Raw genomic sequence first — 16,482 nt, forward strand, 5'->3', positions numbered from 1 at the left:
GGGGGGGGGGGTAGCTGCACGCGGCGTGTTTTATCATTAGACTACAAGCGTCCTCAAAATTGATCCTTTCTGTCTGGCTCCAGTCATCCTCTGTGTCTCGCAGCCCTGCAGATAGGCGGCTGGCTGAATGTAATATGGGCCCCTACAGCAGAGCAGGCGCCCCCACAGTCAGGGGCACCTGCCACAGAGCCTTCCTGGCTGTATTGAATAAAACATCCAGTGATGTATGAGACAGGAGCTGCACCCGAGGGGACAGAACTGCCTCATTTACTTCCTCCTCTCTGCGCCTATGACCTGCTGAGCAAATTGTGCTCATATTAGCTCTGTGGCTGCTCCTCACCTAAACAAATAGTCTCCCCAGCATAATGCTCACCTTAACTCAACATGATGGTTGGATGGGAAAAGAAAGAATGGCAGGGGGGAAGCTTTAATATCTGGGTCACTGAATTACCTTTTTTTTTGGAGTTCTTGTCTTGCCTCTTTATTTCTTTATTTTATTTTTTTCTGTTTAGATTTTTATATTTTCTTGCAGCTGATGCTCAAATGTCCCGCTGCAGACTCCATCCTTTTTGCTTTTTATTGCGTTCACTTCTACAAGTGGGGGTGCTTTAAAATTTAAAAACCTAATTTTTCCACTCCAATCAAAACCTGATCACAACAGCATTTTCCTCCCGACATTTCTTTTACTTGCTGATGAAATCAAAAAGCATCTAAATTACTTAAGTAAAGTCTAATCTGTTGTACTCATTAAGCTGCCAACAGTTGGAAGGTGGAGGGTGTATTTTAGCAATGCATTAACAAAAGTAATACGCTGAGAGAAGCTTGGCATTTTATCAATGTGCAACTCAAACCGCATCTGGCTCTGATTGATTGATAGCATTTAGGTTTCTTGCTGTATTCTTTTGCTTATTAAAGTGCCTGCTTGATGTGAATAAGGGAGCTGCACTCATGAATATCGTTAAAGTTGCTGAAGTTTAATTTCCTGTGCTGGTGTATTAATCTTTTTTAATCCCTGCATAGTTTGATTGTCTCAACACCTTCCCAGAGGCAGTAAAACTCATTTTGGCACTTAAAAAGACTGTAATAGTAGATACTGGTGTGTGTGTGTGTGTGTGTGTCTACCTTAAGTGTCTGATCTTGAGCGTCCATTCTTGTGCGGACTATTACTTAAAGTGCAGCTATTCAAGCACATTAAATACTATTCTGAAGAGCAATTTACTTTCCGGAGACCATTTTTTAAATAGAAGTATGGACTGTAGATGAAAGATAGTCTCCTTTTTTCCCTGTCAAAGAAAAGAAAAGACATGATTACCTAAATTAGCTGATATTGCAGAAAAGAAGAAAGCTTCTTACCTGGAAATACCATTGGACACCTAAAGGAACAAGACAAAAAGAAAGAGATTTCAAAGCGATGCCAGCAGCCTCTCATCGGCTGCCTGATCAAAGCGTTTCGTATCGAGAAAAGTCTCCAGCAGTCCTTGTTTTAACACTTTTTAATGTGCAGACAAACAAAAGAGACATGCCCTTTTTGTTGTGCTTTGCAATTTTACATGATTTGATGCTCCTGCGCGTCGAGATGTGGCGACAGAGCATGAAAAGAGAAGCATAAAACAAAAGCTTTACATGCAAATGATTGCAGAGAAGAAAACACAGCTTTCAGCCAGTCAATGTGAATGAACACAGGTGGAAAAGATATTCTGTTTCCAGCTGAGAAGATGGTGCTGATGCGATTCGACAGGCAGGATTAGCACGAAGGGTTCTGTTTGTGTGTTTAGAGGTAGTGTTTGCAGCACTTGCAGCACTTTCTGCTTGAAACTGTACCCATTACACATACATCAAACTGCACACCATCACTGTGACTATTATAGCACTAAATGATGGATCCTTAATGTCTTTAACTCCACTGACAGAGTCAAATGAGCAGCTCTAATCTATTAGCTAAGAGTCCTTGTCATTTAGCGGGTCGCGTTGGGGTGGGGGGGGGGGCGAAGCGTCTCCTAGCAGACAATAAGCAAGACAGAGTCCATCACACAGGGCTAACTCAAGGAGACAGACAAGCATGCAGACATATGGGCAATTTAGAATTAATAATTAAACAAATGTGCACATTTTGGGATTGTGGGAGGAAAAAGCAGCGCCATTATGCCACAATAAAAAACTCAAACACAGCTGACCTATCGACTGGTTCACAGGTTTCAGCGTTTTACAAACCATACAGTCATCTAATCCTGGTAAAAGGAATCAAAATTGTGATTTCTTGGAACGCCTTGAATGTTATTACTTAAACATATTTTATTAAGTGTGCATCACACTAGAGTTCAGTGGTTTCTGGTTTTCAATCTGTTAAGTCTTCCTCTAATTATACTGTGGTAGACAGTATAACCATCTGCCCAGAAAGGCTGGTGATGTCGTCTTTTTAAAGCATGTCATTGAGGTTTTTAATTATCTTTTTAATCCTTATTTTTTTAGATTGAACATGCAATAGACAAGTATTGTTTTATCGCTGCTATTGCATCATGGAACAAAGTGTTTTAGACAACAAATAACTTGCTAACAGCTTAAACAAAAAGTTCATAACTTTACAGGAACATTATGAAACCTTCTGAAAGTCTTTTCTTTTTTTGGCTTATATAGCCTATTGGCTGTGTCAGGTCCTGGCAGGGTACAGTTAACTGTAAACCTTCCAGCTGAAGACCTGATCCAACGGTTTGTTATAATTCTGCCATCTTCGTGGATTGGAGGTTTTCTACTATAACCAGCCAGCTTTGCTTATGTTTGTTCTTCCATTGTGTTCCCCCACTGCTTCCAAAACAAGTTTTTTATTTGAAAAAACCTGCACAGTGTTGAATTTTGGGGGGGTTTCTAGCTTGCGCTGCTTTCTTTTTTCTTTTCAGCCTCTGGGTTAGGAGAGTAACAAAAGCAGTGACATGTTTTGATAGAATTGGCTGACGGGATTTATAACAGTTCTGACATTAAAGACACTTTTAAGTCAGTTTACCAGGCTATAACAGATTGTGCATTGGTAATGGAGCATGCAAGTCTGGAGGAGTTTACTTTGAAATGCACCACACTTCCCCCAGTCCCCCTGTTGAACAGTAGGCTGACACTACAGAGAAAACAATATTGCTACAGGGCAGGTATGGCAGCAAAAAAAAACATATAAGGGTTTATCTTCCTCTTACACAAACACAAGTACAGTTGCAACTTATTTCCACATGGCCAAGATGAAATTTGCAGTTTTTAATGATGGCACACCAGTACAATTTATAACCGTATTTCTCTCCCAACTCTATATCACTTTACAAATACAGAAATTTAAAGGGTAAATGGAGTTGTCTTGCCTTCATAAACAGGAGATTTAGCACTGAAATTCGAGTGTTTTTCGTCACATTGAGTAGTAGACTTCCCTCTTTCAGTATACTATTTAAGCTCTGTGTCTCTCTGCCTGTTACTACTTTGATTTCCTGTTATTTTAAATCAAGAGATTACCTGACCACCACTCTGCTCATGAGCCCTGGCCAGATCCTCATCAGGGTTATCTGCAGCCAGTTAGAGGATGACAGACAGCAGCGTTCCATCGAACCTCCTCCTCCTCTTCCCCTCTCACTTCCCTGTCAGCCTGAATGGAAGTCACGTCTCACCAGGTTTCAGGGTTAATGTATAGTCTTTCATTTGGAAAGGTTAGGGGCGGCTGGTCTGCTTTTCTTCTCCTACGCACGTGGAATACATTTAACAGGATTCGAGAAGTTTATATGTGGTTAATAAGTACACTTGTATGAAGAGGCTGAGTGCTGTGCAGTTTATAGTTTGCTCCATAACTCAGCCTGAAAAGGTGAGGATAAGCTTGCTCCTTCCAAACAGTTCTTGAAGGGGGGGAGAAGGAGAATAAAGCAAATCTGACAAGCTCTCCAACAGCGAATTTGCTCTCCTTAAAAACAATGCCGCTCTTGCTTTCCTCATGGTCACATTGATTTGTTCTGGGTGACAATGCAGGCTGCTGTGAAATCACCCCAGCGCCATTGATCTCAAGGAGAAGAGGAGGAGAGGGAATGAGAGGCTGGCGACAGAGCAACATGGGAAAATCCACAGCTTGCCCTCTTCAACCTTAACCAGTAATAAAATGAAGGCCCTGGCTGCTATCAGATCAGCCCCTGCTGTACTCCTCCAGCCTCTGCGTTGCGGTCGAGTCAGGCTTTGATTTGTTTTTGGAGGCCCGCACATGCTGTTTGATTTGCCATTGTGCCTCGCCATGTTTCACATTATCAGCCGAATTCTTTATTGCTACTGTTTTCCATGCCAGAAGCAAGGCTGTTTTTATCTCTCGCATGCCTCTGATTAATCTTCCCCTGTACGCTGGTATACTTTAATCTTGAATGGGAGATATCTGATTCTCCTCGGCTATTGAGGAAGATCAAACTTTAATGGAACAAGGAACTGCACATCATGCTAATCTCCATCTCCCCGCATTTTGGTTGACTGCTCTCCCTTGGGCTTTGTAGCTTTCTGCAGAAGCAGGAAATACATCAGGCAGATAAGATGTTTTCCCTTCATGTGTCCGTAATTTATTCCCTGTTGACAATGGCCGCCACTTTACATCTCTGCTTTTTGATTACCTGCACTGATTAAAAAAATGGGTGAACGCATGAGAAATGAGTGACACTTTCACATTCCTGTCCTGCATGACCTTAAACATGTGAAACTCCGAAGCATCCATTTGGGTTTCTTCACAGTTCAGCCCTCAAATGTGCCATCCATTTCTGTATTTATCGACCAGCAAGGGAAGAGGAAGGGGGTTGGCATTGGTAGCCTTAGGAGGGATACGTCAGCTGCATGGATGTATCAAGGTTCAATGCTTTTCATTACACCACAGTCATTTCAGGAATTAGCTATTGACTGCTGTTTTGTTCTTTCACTTCCTCCATATCACTGAGTAACGGGCCACATTATGCTGACCAGCATCTGGACCGCGATGCATTTTTTGTTGCAAATGGATAACACTTATGGGGTGTCACACCTCCCACAGACGGTTTGCCTCTGTGACAAAAAGAGGCTATTACCCAATTCTAAGGCCATTGCTGTAGGGTAATGAAATTTCCACCGACTGGAGAAAACAATGTTGTCTGGTCTGGGCCGTAATTGTCCAAGCCACCTCACCATTTTTCCCCGAGTTCGGCGTGAATGCAACACGATTTAATAAAACTCTGGAGATTTTTATCATTTATTGCCAGGCCTGGCAGCCGCGTCAGGGAAAGTAAGCCGAGGCTCGCGCAGATAAAACTCATTCAATTTGCGTGTTGAATTTTAACTGAGCTGGAGACCATTTACATGAGAGCAGACCGTAGGGGAAATGTTTATGTGTATGCATTGAACAGGTCAGCTATATTGTTAATATAAAACCACCATTTCCTTCCTCTAAATGGGAGAGTATCCTGGAATTTCCGTCATTTTCTCGTGTGTTATTGTTTGTATCAGGATAGGGCTGAAAATCCATGGGATATTAGGCCTCGAGGGCAGGGAGCTTCTGTGTGTCTGCTTCCATTCACATACAAAAACATAGAAATGTTGACATGAGGACATGTATGGACACACACACACTCTCACACACACGCACACACACACACACACACTCCTAGCCCTGTTTTATTACCTCCTGCCTGCTGCTGGAATTGCTTTCCTCCCTCGAGTGAGCCAAGCAAAGCCGGCTTTATTGTGTTAACCTATTTGTGTGTCAAGAGCGATTGCAGCGTTCTTTATCTCTGTTTGTATTCGGATGGGGAGACGGCTGAGGGAGCGAGGAAGAGGAGGGAGAGAGAGTGGCGGAGGGAAGGAGGGAGAGGGGTTGTACAGGAGCCAGGCGAGTTTAGACGGATGGCCGGTCACCTCGCTCCACTCTGGAGGATAATGACTGGTTGCTTAGCAATGACCCGCCCCCATCCATTTCCAGACTTGCATCCACAATAATCACATTTTTTCCCCCCTGTAAAATTTTTTATAAATGTAATTATAAAGCAGCTCCTCGTTTTATTTAGCAGAGTGGGATGAGGGGTGTGACCTGGATATATTTGGGTGGTTGAGCTGATCAACTTTTTACCCGTGTTGAATGCAGATTTGTGCGTGCACGTGTTTATATTTGCCCTGTTGGTGGAGTTTGACCGGGATTATGACCAGGCCGAAGCTCTATTTCCTGCCAGATATCTGCAGCTGTACAACCTTTGACCTTTGTAATGCTGCAGTGGCAACACTGTGCTCAGACAGATTCACAAGCAAACGTTTCCCAACCACATATTCATGTTTTTTTTTTCTTTTGATGGGCACCCAGAGGCCTGTGAGCGCTGCTATTTTGTGAGCTCTTAGGTTTATTAACATTTTTATTGAGTTGAACAAATTGCTGACCTTTTGTGGCATAATGAATAGCCCGGCTTGCCTAGGACAAATTTGACTTTTGGCACGAGTGACTGGCATGACTCCAAGCTGCTAGATTCATGATTTGTTTATTCAGCAGGTGAAAGTATTTAATACAGTTGAGTGTTTTCAGCTCCTTTTCAGCTGTTCTTTGTTTTCAGTTTTAATCCTAACCTAAGATTCTTCTTTTTTGGCTTGAGTCTTCAGGTTTGTTTGTTTTTTTTTAGCTTACTTATGTTATTTTAGGGCACTTTATTTTAAAGAAGCAAGGAGGCACTAATGATATCTGAACATAACCCTAATTTGAACTGCCTTTTATCACAAGAGGTGGATGTTTCAGCAAAGTCCAGATTAAATTTAATCCTCAGATAGTAAACCCTCTCTGCTTTACAGAGCAGATTCTTTATCTTCCCTCTTTTGTTAAAAAATAAAAACATCATTAAACAGAAATTGCATCTAAAGTTTCTCTATTTGAAACCCTTATTTGTGGTAAAAGCCTGTTCTTACTGATCAAAATAAATATATTGTTCTCACCAGTCAATGGTGCATTTATCATTGCCTCCTGCCAAAGGAGAAAAGTGATAATGATTTGCCCATGGTTGTGCATGGGTTTGTCTGACTGTTAGCAAAATATCTCATGAAGCACTGGACAAAACTTTATTGAAACTCTCAGAAAGTCCTCATTGGAAATACATCTTGGATTAAACCCAATTCAAGATGGCCACCACAGCTAATCACCTTTAGCCAACACAAAAATAGCTATAACTCTCTCAGTGTTATAGATATTGAGCTTAAGTTTAGTTGGGTAATAGCTGATTTTCCTTCCCAACACATAGTCTGAGCACTAAGTGGTTGTGCCAGATCTGTTTTTGAAACTTTACCCATAACTATTGTAGTCAGTTGTGTTTGTCTGTTAGCAAAATATCTCATAAACCACAAGGCAGATTGTAATGAAAGGTAATCTCTCAGAAAGTAATCATTTGATGTGCATCTACAACTGATTACCTTTTGAAGTAATCTGCCAATTGACATTAGTCTACACAAAAATGACTATAACTCAGTCAGTTTTACAGATATTGGAGATAAATTTTGATGTGGTCATATCTGAGAGTCATCGACAACGCACACATGGGATTGCATATGACATTATTTTCAAGGTTTGACTAAAATGGCTGTAACTTCTTCCCTCATCATAAGATGATCTTAGTTTAAAACTCTTACATGAAAGGCAGCGGGTGATATGCATTCCTTCAAAAAATGATAGGCCTTTAATTTAATTTATAGAGAAGTTACAATTCTAATTTACAAAAAATAAAAGAAAATTGTTTTGCTATTGGAGTTTGTTTTAAAGAACATGAGCTGTGGCAGATATTAGCCCATCTGTGCTTTCGCTCCTTATCCTGTTCAGAAGCCATCCCTCCTTCTCCAAGCTTATGCATCGTTGGTAAAATTGACAGCTTTGCACGTCCTGGGAACTTCATAGGAATAAAATAAACATACCCCCCCCACCCCCTCGTCTCATCTCTGTGGCATGCTTCTGTGGTTGCATCTATAGGAACAGCTGTCCAGCTGTCACGGCAGCCAGCTAGGCAGCCGCTCTCCAAGGCAACATCTGTAGAGACTGAACGCACAAGGGCAGCATGCCGTTCCCCGCTCGTCCCCAAAGACTGTGGAAGTGTGTCAGGCCTTTGGGCTGCGCGTTCACTACTGACCACGTCAACCGTATCGCTGGCTTTTGATTGAACGTTATCTGCTCCTGCACCACTTTAATAAGCTCTGCCAGGCTTCAAACTGCCAGTCACATTGTCACAACAGTTCTTAAAAAAAATTAAAAAACAACCCATTATCGCATCCATTAATCCATTAATAGTCATCTGCCTCTGCATGAATTTGTGTATGTATGTGTGTGTGTGTAAACAAAATCCCAGCGAGCGAGGTGCAATGGCCTGGAACTGACGAGAACCCACTGGGAGAGTCTCTCCTTGTGATGTAGCTCCCCCCTCCCGAGCATCCTTCGCCTCCTGGCAGAGAGTGAAGCGGCGGTGGGGGGATGAGGAGGGGCACAGAGCCATGTGAGTGGGGAGATGAACAGAGCTGCAGTCCCCTCTGTCAGCCACAAACTAGGATCAGGGAGATCACATGGGACTCTCTCCTGGGAAAGAGCAAAGGGAAAGACAGAGTGGGGAAAGCAGCTGTTTAGTATGGGAGGCCCCTTAGGACAAAAAGCATTCTTCCTCTCACGTACACTATCAAACCTTCTCACATATAGTATCAAACTATCGCAGTCACTATTAAACTCAAACCCTGTCACATATACCACCAAACCCTCTCATATACACTATCAACCCCTTCAAGTTACTACAACTAACTTGTCATGAACGCACAAACTCTGGAAAACATGAATTAGCAAGAAAATGTGCTCTCATATGCTCTCCTCTAGCAAACTAACTAGCACACATGTGTGGACAGTGCTATGCTAACAGCGCAGCAATGATGTTTTCACCGTCTGACTACACTACTCTACAGCATTACCTAAAGGACAAAAAGGTGCTATAACAACAATATACAAAACAGCAAACACACTTAGCCAAACATAAGGGCCTTTTGAAAACCCACGGCTGAATAAGGCAGCTCAGGCACTTCCGTAGAGGACCATGAAGGAAGGTGAAACTCACAGAGGAGCAGCCGTGTGACAAGAAGCTGCAAAGCTAATGTGGTTCTTTTTCGTTGATGTTTCGGAACAGAATTCACAACACTGAGCACTGACCTAGCTAAGTAAATGCGAAAGAGTTCAATACTTTACCTGAGAGAATTTTATAGTGTATGTGAGAAGGTTTGATGGTGTATGCGAGAGGGTTTGATATTGTATGTAAGAAGAAGAATGTTTTTTGTCCTAAGGGGCCTCCCATACTTTAGTGTTTTTCTCTTACTTCCTTCTTGGCAGCTTGCTTGTGTTTTTCCCCGCTCTGTCATCTTCTCTGCGTCTGTCATTAGCTTCTGTCATGTATTTTTTTAAAAAGACACTTTCAGTGGCAGTTTCTGCTTTGATTTGTTAGCAGAAATATTAGACAGATGTGAGGGGACAGAAGGGGAAATTACATGTAACAAAGCTCCTGAAGCGGACAGCAGAGTCAAGCTAGTTGCCCACTGTCACGCTCTCTGAAAATGTTACAATCAGTCCTGAGCCTTTTATGGATGTTTTCAGGAACTATTGAAGGTCTTGTATTGAATGACTTGATTTCTTCATCACTCCTCTTGATAACTGAGGGCCTCTCAGGCATGCTGTGCCTCTCCCCACAGACAGCTGCAGAGTCATACGGGCTGTGGGCGAAGTTTGATGGATCCTGTTTACTGGAGCCGAGAGAATGGTTGGGTATCTCCAATTAAGTGTCCTAAAGCTTGTCTTTTAGTCAGCTTTCCATTATGTTCCCTCATGTCTCGTGGCAGCACTGTGCTGCCAAATGTAACTGAGAGGAAGACATTTGGCGATTACACATTCTGTCATGATGGAGAAGTGAAGCCTGCAACTTGATGCAAAACCAAATTCCATATGGCTGCAGTGAAATCTCTGCACACTCAGTTACTTTCAAACAACCCCCTGTCCTGGTGACAGCAAAATCGCCTTCTCATGACTTATCGTTTTATCATTTAAATTTTCCCCATTGATGCTCGCTGCTGTGATTGACGGCCGGGCTGGAAAGCTACAGCTATCTCAATTGAGCTGCGGCAGCCAGTTGGTAACCGTGACAATGGTCTCTCCTCTTTGCCTTGTTTTCACACGTTTTCTGCTGTCACAGAAACCTCGCTGATTGCTTCTTTGCCAAGACAGCATCCTATTAATCTTTTAAATAAGGGCCGCCGCCCAGCAGCATTGTTTGCTTGGAACCAAAAGGACCCTGTGAGACCAAACTGAAAAGGGGGGGGGAGACAACAGACAGACGAGGCTGAATCTGTCTCATTGTGGAAGGAAAGCCAAGCCTCCTTAAAACCAACAATATTAGAAATTTAATAGCTGCTGCGGAGATAGATGGTGCTGAGGTCTTAATATTGCCAGCACTCTCCGGACCCACCTGATAGCTCTGTGGGCTCTGTTGTCCTCTGCTGCTCTCAGCTTTGCACTCCAGGTGCATTTTCTGCTTTTATCAGTATTGTGGCACTCTGAATAAAAGCCTCTGTGTTTATGGCCATTTTTTTTTTCCTATGCACTTATTGATCCTTTTCAGTGTGGTTAGAATGGGCTTTATTTTCTTCAATTCTGTTCTCAAATAGCGTAACAGCAGCATGTTCTGAAATGGCAAACCATTGACATTTTGTGATGTGACCTAGAGAAGGTAGTATAACATTTTTCTCTGCTGTTTTGCTGACAGATTGATGAAAGAATGCACAAATGAGACTGAAATAGTGCTGTCTCTGCCAAGTGTTGTTCTTACAAGCTCCCCACCTCACATAAAATTTACTCCACCTTGGTTTTGAAAAGCCTCCTTCTGCTCTGATTTCATCAACTAGGTTTTTGTGTTTAATTACATGTGATTTGTGGTAGGAAGTCTTTTTGTAAGTCTCTGTATTTTCTTGTCAAGTGGTTGTTAAAGGAGAGTTGCTGCAAGGCTTCTGACACCCTCCACTTTGTAGTTAGTGTCTTCCTGTGGAAAATAGTCCCATAAACCAAATCTCACAGGGACAAGGAACATGTTGCATCTAAGTCACAGGAATGTTTATGCTATATGAGAGAACTGAAGTCATGAGATCACTGCATACAAAACAATATAAAGTATGTGGTAGCATATCATATCTTCATGTCTTTGTCTCCTGTCTGGGCATGGAAAGCCAGTGAGGCAGGGCAAACTAGATGACTAATTGACTCCTAGGTCAGAGTCACATGATAGCAACGATGCTGGTCAATGGAAATGGATATACTTTCCCCCTAGAGCAAGCTACGTCTGCTTTGTGATCATCTGTGTGGTCACGGTCCGGTGCATGTACGCACACATGAGCGACTGAGCATGTAGCTATCCATAGCTGCTTATTCTCTGTGGTACAGAGTTGTTTGCCCATTTTTACAAAAGCGCACACACAAAAAATTAAATTAACAAAATCTGAACAATTTGATATCGCTGTTGTGATAATACAGACTTTAGTTTTTGTTTTGCTTTTGTGTTTATGGGAAATATTGAGCAGTGAACTATTGTTGAAGTAAAAGCTGGTAATTATGTGCTTCAAAAGCTTGTTTAGAAATGCTCAATGCCAGTTTTAGCTTCTGTATTTTGTGAAAAACCTCACAGATGTAAAGGTTCTCTTTCCTCTTTGTCTATATAGACTGTTTGGGTAATTTTATTTTGTCTGCAGTAAAGTTCTATATTTTATGTGAAGCTTTTTGTGTTGAAAGGGACTTTAACTTGAGGTAAGACTGTTTTCTTTCTGAATGTTCAAGCGTGTCGTGCACAGGGGTGTCTTTTTGTTCTTGTTTGCAGGTTAAATACAAACACTGCTGTCCCAGATTCACCCCCCTCCCTACACCCCAAACACACCCCTCTACAAGCAGCTTGAGCGCCTTGCACGCAGCCACGAGCCTCCTCCTCCTCTGCACCTAACACCCAGAAAAGATTTGCTCAGTTCCTCTACTTTCAAAGTGCTCGCATAGCTCGACTGTGTCAAAGCATGCCACCCCACCACCACCGTCCTTTTTGACCCCTCTCTCTTGGAGACAGCACTCTTGACCTGCTGCCCCATTGTTTCCAGCGGGGATGGATGGGGAGGCGCCTCTGCCGGCGCGATCCTTCACTCAATAGCCGCTCCATCTGTTGACTGCGTGACTCTGGCTTACAAGTGGAGATTTTGCTCCGTCTGTGCAGGGTGTGAAAGGAGTTATCTCAGGGGGCTTCCTGAATGGGGCTTTAAAACTGCAATAGAAGGGTGTTGTGATGCCTCGCAAACCCCACCCTCCTCCACCCATCGGCAGCCCAACACAGCCGGCTGGGTGTGTGCAGGATGAGAGGCCTCTATTGTGCTTGTTCACAGGCCCCCAGGCAACAGGGTCACCTTGTCCCCAAACAAACGCTGCCCTCGCTGGAATTGTTGGCATTGCGTGTCTGTGTTTGCAAATGTGAGTGCGTGTGTGTGTGTGCTTGCATGTTGAGGGGGAGCGGGTATTTGAGTATAAGAATGCATCATCAGGAAGAGGGCAGAGGCCTGGCCTGTGAGGACATTTATCTAACATCTCTGCCTTTCACATCAGGACCTATTCAGCGCAACACGTCTGTGACGGGTTCAAAGGACGCTGCAGATACAGAAACACTCTGAGTTGCGTTACAGGTCAAACTGCTCTCATTCAACGTTTAGACCTACAAAACAACCAATTTGATTTTCTTTTTTTTTATTATTGTATGGTCTGTAGAAACAAGTGTTAAAAATTCATGTTTTTTCTTTCTCATGTGAATTTGAGTTTCTGTGTAGTGAAATGGTGGCAGAGCACTGCTTTCAGCTCCAGGTTCTGGTCCGTTCTGCGATTTTAACAGAAGTTGTCAGTGAACAAAAGCAAAACATGCAGCTGTTTTGACAGCTGGTTCACCTTTAGTAATTATTGTTGAAACTGCAGTATGCCAAGCGTTTGTTCTCAGGTCCTCCGACTGTGTGCGTAGGAGTTGATTTTTGGCATTTTTCTGTAACTGGAAATAAGCAGGATCTTGCCCTTTGAGATGCTTTTTTCCTTTCTAAAAAAATAATTGATCAACTAATAACTCCATGTAAAATGATTTGGTTTTAGAAAATGCACTTTTATCACAGTTTAATTACAGAGAGTTGTACAAATTCATCATGTCTAAATTTCTAAGACCTTAATGAAAGGGTTTAATCTCTCCAGAAGCTTAGTTCTGACATGAACAGCCATCTACTTTCATCTTTTGTTTCTCATTTATCACAGAACTACGGCCAAAGGTTCATTACTGGGGAACTTAAAGCAGTAGTTCAGATACTCTAAAGTTGGGTTCTGTGGAAAGAGTTTGAACAATATATTACCTGTTGCAGATAGGTCTTTGAATGGCCTCAGATTGGAAAATAGAGTTTAATTCTGTCTGAAATGATGAGCTAACAGCTAATCTGAGAGAGGTCAAGACCAAAGTGGATTGCTGCTGTTTTAAAACGGAGGTTTGAGTTATTTTAGGATGAAAGCAATCCACTTTGGTCTTGGCCCAACTCAGACTAGCTGTTAGATTGTCAATTTGGCTAGATTTAATCTGTGGTCACTTACAGAGCTATCTATAACAAGTCAGATATTGTCCTTAATGTCTCTACACAAGTATAACTGAACTATCACTTTAACCAAATCAAATGTCACAGGATGTCCTAAACATTAAGGCGATTAAAGGAAAATCATCTGCACATGTGTTTCATCCTCACCTTTTCCCTCAGAGGGAGAAAACACAAGGTGAGCACAGACAGAGGAGCAGGTTCGGGCACAGAGCCCCCCTCAGCAGATGAGACATCGCTGAAAGAGGAGGGGGCTGTTGAGTGGAATGAGCGGTGCTAGAAAACTGCAGTGACAGCAGAATGAATAAATTGAAAAATTCTCTCATTGTAAATTGTCTATCGCTCGTGACAAACGATCTGATAGGCGAGCGGCCCGGGTTTCCGACGCATCCGTCCCAATAGAGCTGTGAATAACTGGTCTATCTCCACACTGCTTAGCACTGGCCCCGCGCTTAATAATTCATACAGTGTGAAATATTTTCCCCGGTACAGATATGCCAAAGAGCTGCCGCCAGCAGGCGGGGGCGGTGAGGAACGTGTCCCTGTGGTGCTAATTTGGGGGATGGTGACGTGCACAGATTTCTAAGAGGCCTCCAGTTTAGAGGAGATGCCTCAGACGCATTTGCTCCCCTGTATGCTCTGTCTGTTATTGGAAAGAGCTGAGTTGGAGATACAGAGAGTGAGAGATGACATTTAACTTGTGGATGATCTGCCTGGAACAGGGAACAGAGAGGAGGAAACACATTTCCAGCCAAGCAGACAGAACACACTTATGAGAGACTGCTGGGACAAAGGGAGGCTGTAAATCAGCTAAGTAGTTTTCGCTGTTTGCCCTGGTGAGTGTTTTTGGCCGTGGTTGACATCAGCGGCAGCAGGTTTCTGCGGACACCTGGTTCACGTCTCCTGTTTCCATTAGGGTGACTCTTCGTGTCTCAGGCTCCTTCAGGAGTTCAGCAGCCAAAATCAACTTTCTTTGACCTTATCATCCCCTTCATTCGAAGCCATAAAGTCCCTGCTTGCATGTGTGTGCAGGAGCACGAACAGATGTGTGCTTGAGTGTGACAGTGTCGTATTGCCACGTGTGGTTTTGTGTGACCCGTTCTGCAGCTCAGTCCTGTACAAACTGGGTTTTTATGATGCGCATTCAGGCCCTGATACCAATTATGCAAACTATTAAAAATTTAAGGAGGACAGTCTTTTATAATTTAATCCTAAAGTAATAGATTCTATTAAAAATGCATGAGAGGAGCTTTATAGATGGAGCTAGAATTAGTGTCTATCAAAGACTCCAGTGAAGGATGTAGGGGGAATGGGCAGCAGGAGTGGCGGTATTGCCTCATTATTCAAATGGGATATGATTACCATAGAGCAGGAGCCCCTCGGAGCTTGAAGCACAGCTCACTGGCCACTGTGATTACAAACAGGATGCTCCTCAGAGAGAGAGGGAGAGATCTTCCCTTCTCATTGGTAAAATGAAACCTAGTTTGGATTCCTTCTATAACTTTCACAAATCGGATTTGAAGTGACATGCGATTTGTTGTGGTTTAAAGCACTCTGTCACCGAAATGCTCTCTGTCGTCTTGGGTTTCCCTTCCCTGTTGTTTCACTTGAGATTGTTTCTTGTCCTTACTGAGAGCATGTAGAAGGTGTTCAAGCATGAAAACAGGAAGCCTGCAGTGTTGTAACGTAATGGCTTAGGCTGCAAGCAAGAGGCAGACTTTTTACTGGCCTCACTGCTCCTCGGTTTAGCTTCCTGAACAGGTCTACATTTCCACAATATGTGTGCGATTTTTTAAAAATGCAACAAAGACACAATATTGTTACTGTTTAATTTTTTTGAGCTCTATCGTTTTTCTGCATCACCGCTTTTGTGGAGTTCAGATTGCTGAATTTCACTTTGTTGTGTGATTTGCTTCCGTTATTATTACAGGTGCCATAGTTCAGACACCATAACAGACTCTGAAAGGGCCCTGTGGTTATTAATGTGGTGCAAGAAGTGGATTTAAAAAGCCAATAAAAAATTGGAATCCTCGTGAAGCTTATATGGATTTCAAGTTCTGCCTCAGAGGTAAATTCACTGCCTTTTTTGATGTAATGGTTGCCTGTTTATGGAATAAATCCAAAGAGCTTAATCGATCATCTCCATGGAAAGGTCAAGTGGAGAAGCTCTGCTGTTTGAAGTGCTTATCCCATGGAGGAGTGCCAGAAATGTGACACCTCCTTATGAGTGGGTGGTGGCGGGCAGATTAGTGACGGACAGGGTGGCCCGGGGGATGATTTAGGGAGATTCGGCTCTAAATACTCTATGTATTCCAGAAAGGGAGAAACTATAAGCTGCCTTCCCTCCAATCCGTATTTTCAACAGAAAAGCATATTAGTAGATTAAAAAGGATATTCTTCCCCCCCAAAAAAATAGAAAACAAGGGGGTCACAGCTGGTGCCGAGGAAAATAAAAGTTTTGATTTGAACCTCTTTTCTACACATTAATGTTGCTCAAAGTTCCCAGTTGGTCTCATCCCTCTACAGTCTAATCTAATCTGGATGGGGTGGCTGTAAGCAGCATCTGTGCTCAGAGTTGAAATAGGGCTTTTGCTCTGCCTAATCCTCTATCCAGGGATCACTCTGTAGGGTGAAGACAATTACCAGCCTGCTTTCTCATGCTAATGGAATCTCTAACTAGATCTTACGGAAAGAGGAAAAAATAGACCGAGGAGGAGGAGAGAAGCTGGGACAATGGTGCAGAAAGATGACCCAACTAAAATGGGTTTTTAGATTACCATTTAATTATTGATAGTCAGGCAGCTGTAAGGCCTAAGGTCAGGATTTGGAGAGCATTTT

At 42.8% G+C, this 16,482-nt stretch overlaps 1 protein-coding gene across 1 annotated transcript in view; it reads left to right on the top strand.

Annotated features, from left to right (window-relative positions):
* The window catches only part of fam222a (family with sequence similarity 222 member A), a 52,857-nt gene that overhangs the window by 1,906 nt on the left and 34,469 nt on the right, over positions 1-16,482 (top strand). The gene's annotated exons all lie outside the window — the stretch shown is intronic.

The sequence above is a fragment of the Kryptolebias marmoratus genome, linkage group LG1 (genome assembly GCF_001649575.2).
Source record: "Kryptolebias marmoratus isolate JLee-2015 linkage group LG1, ASM164957v2, whole genome shotgun sequence".
Classification (NCBI taxonomy): domain Eukaryota; kingdom Metazoa; phylum Chordata; class Actinopteri; order Cyprinodontiformes; family Rivulidae; genus Kryptolebias; species Kryptolebias marmoratus.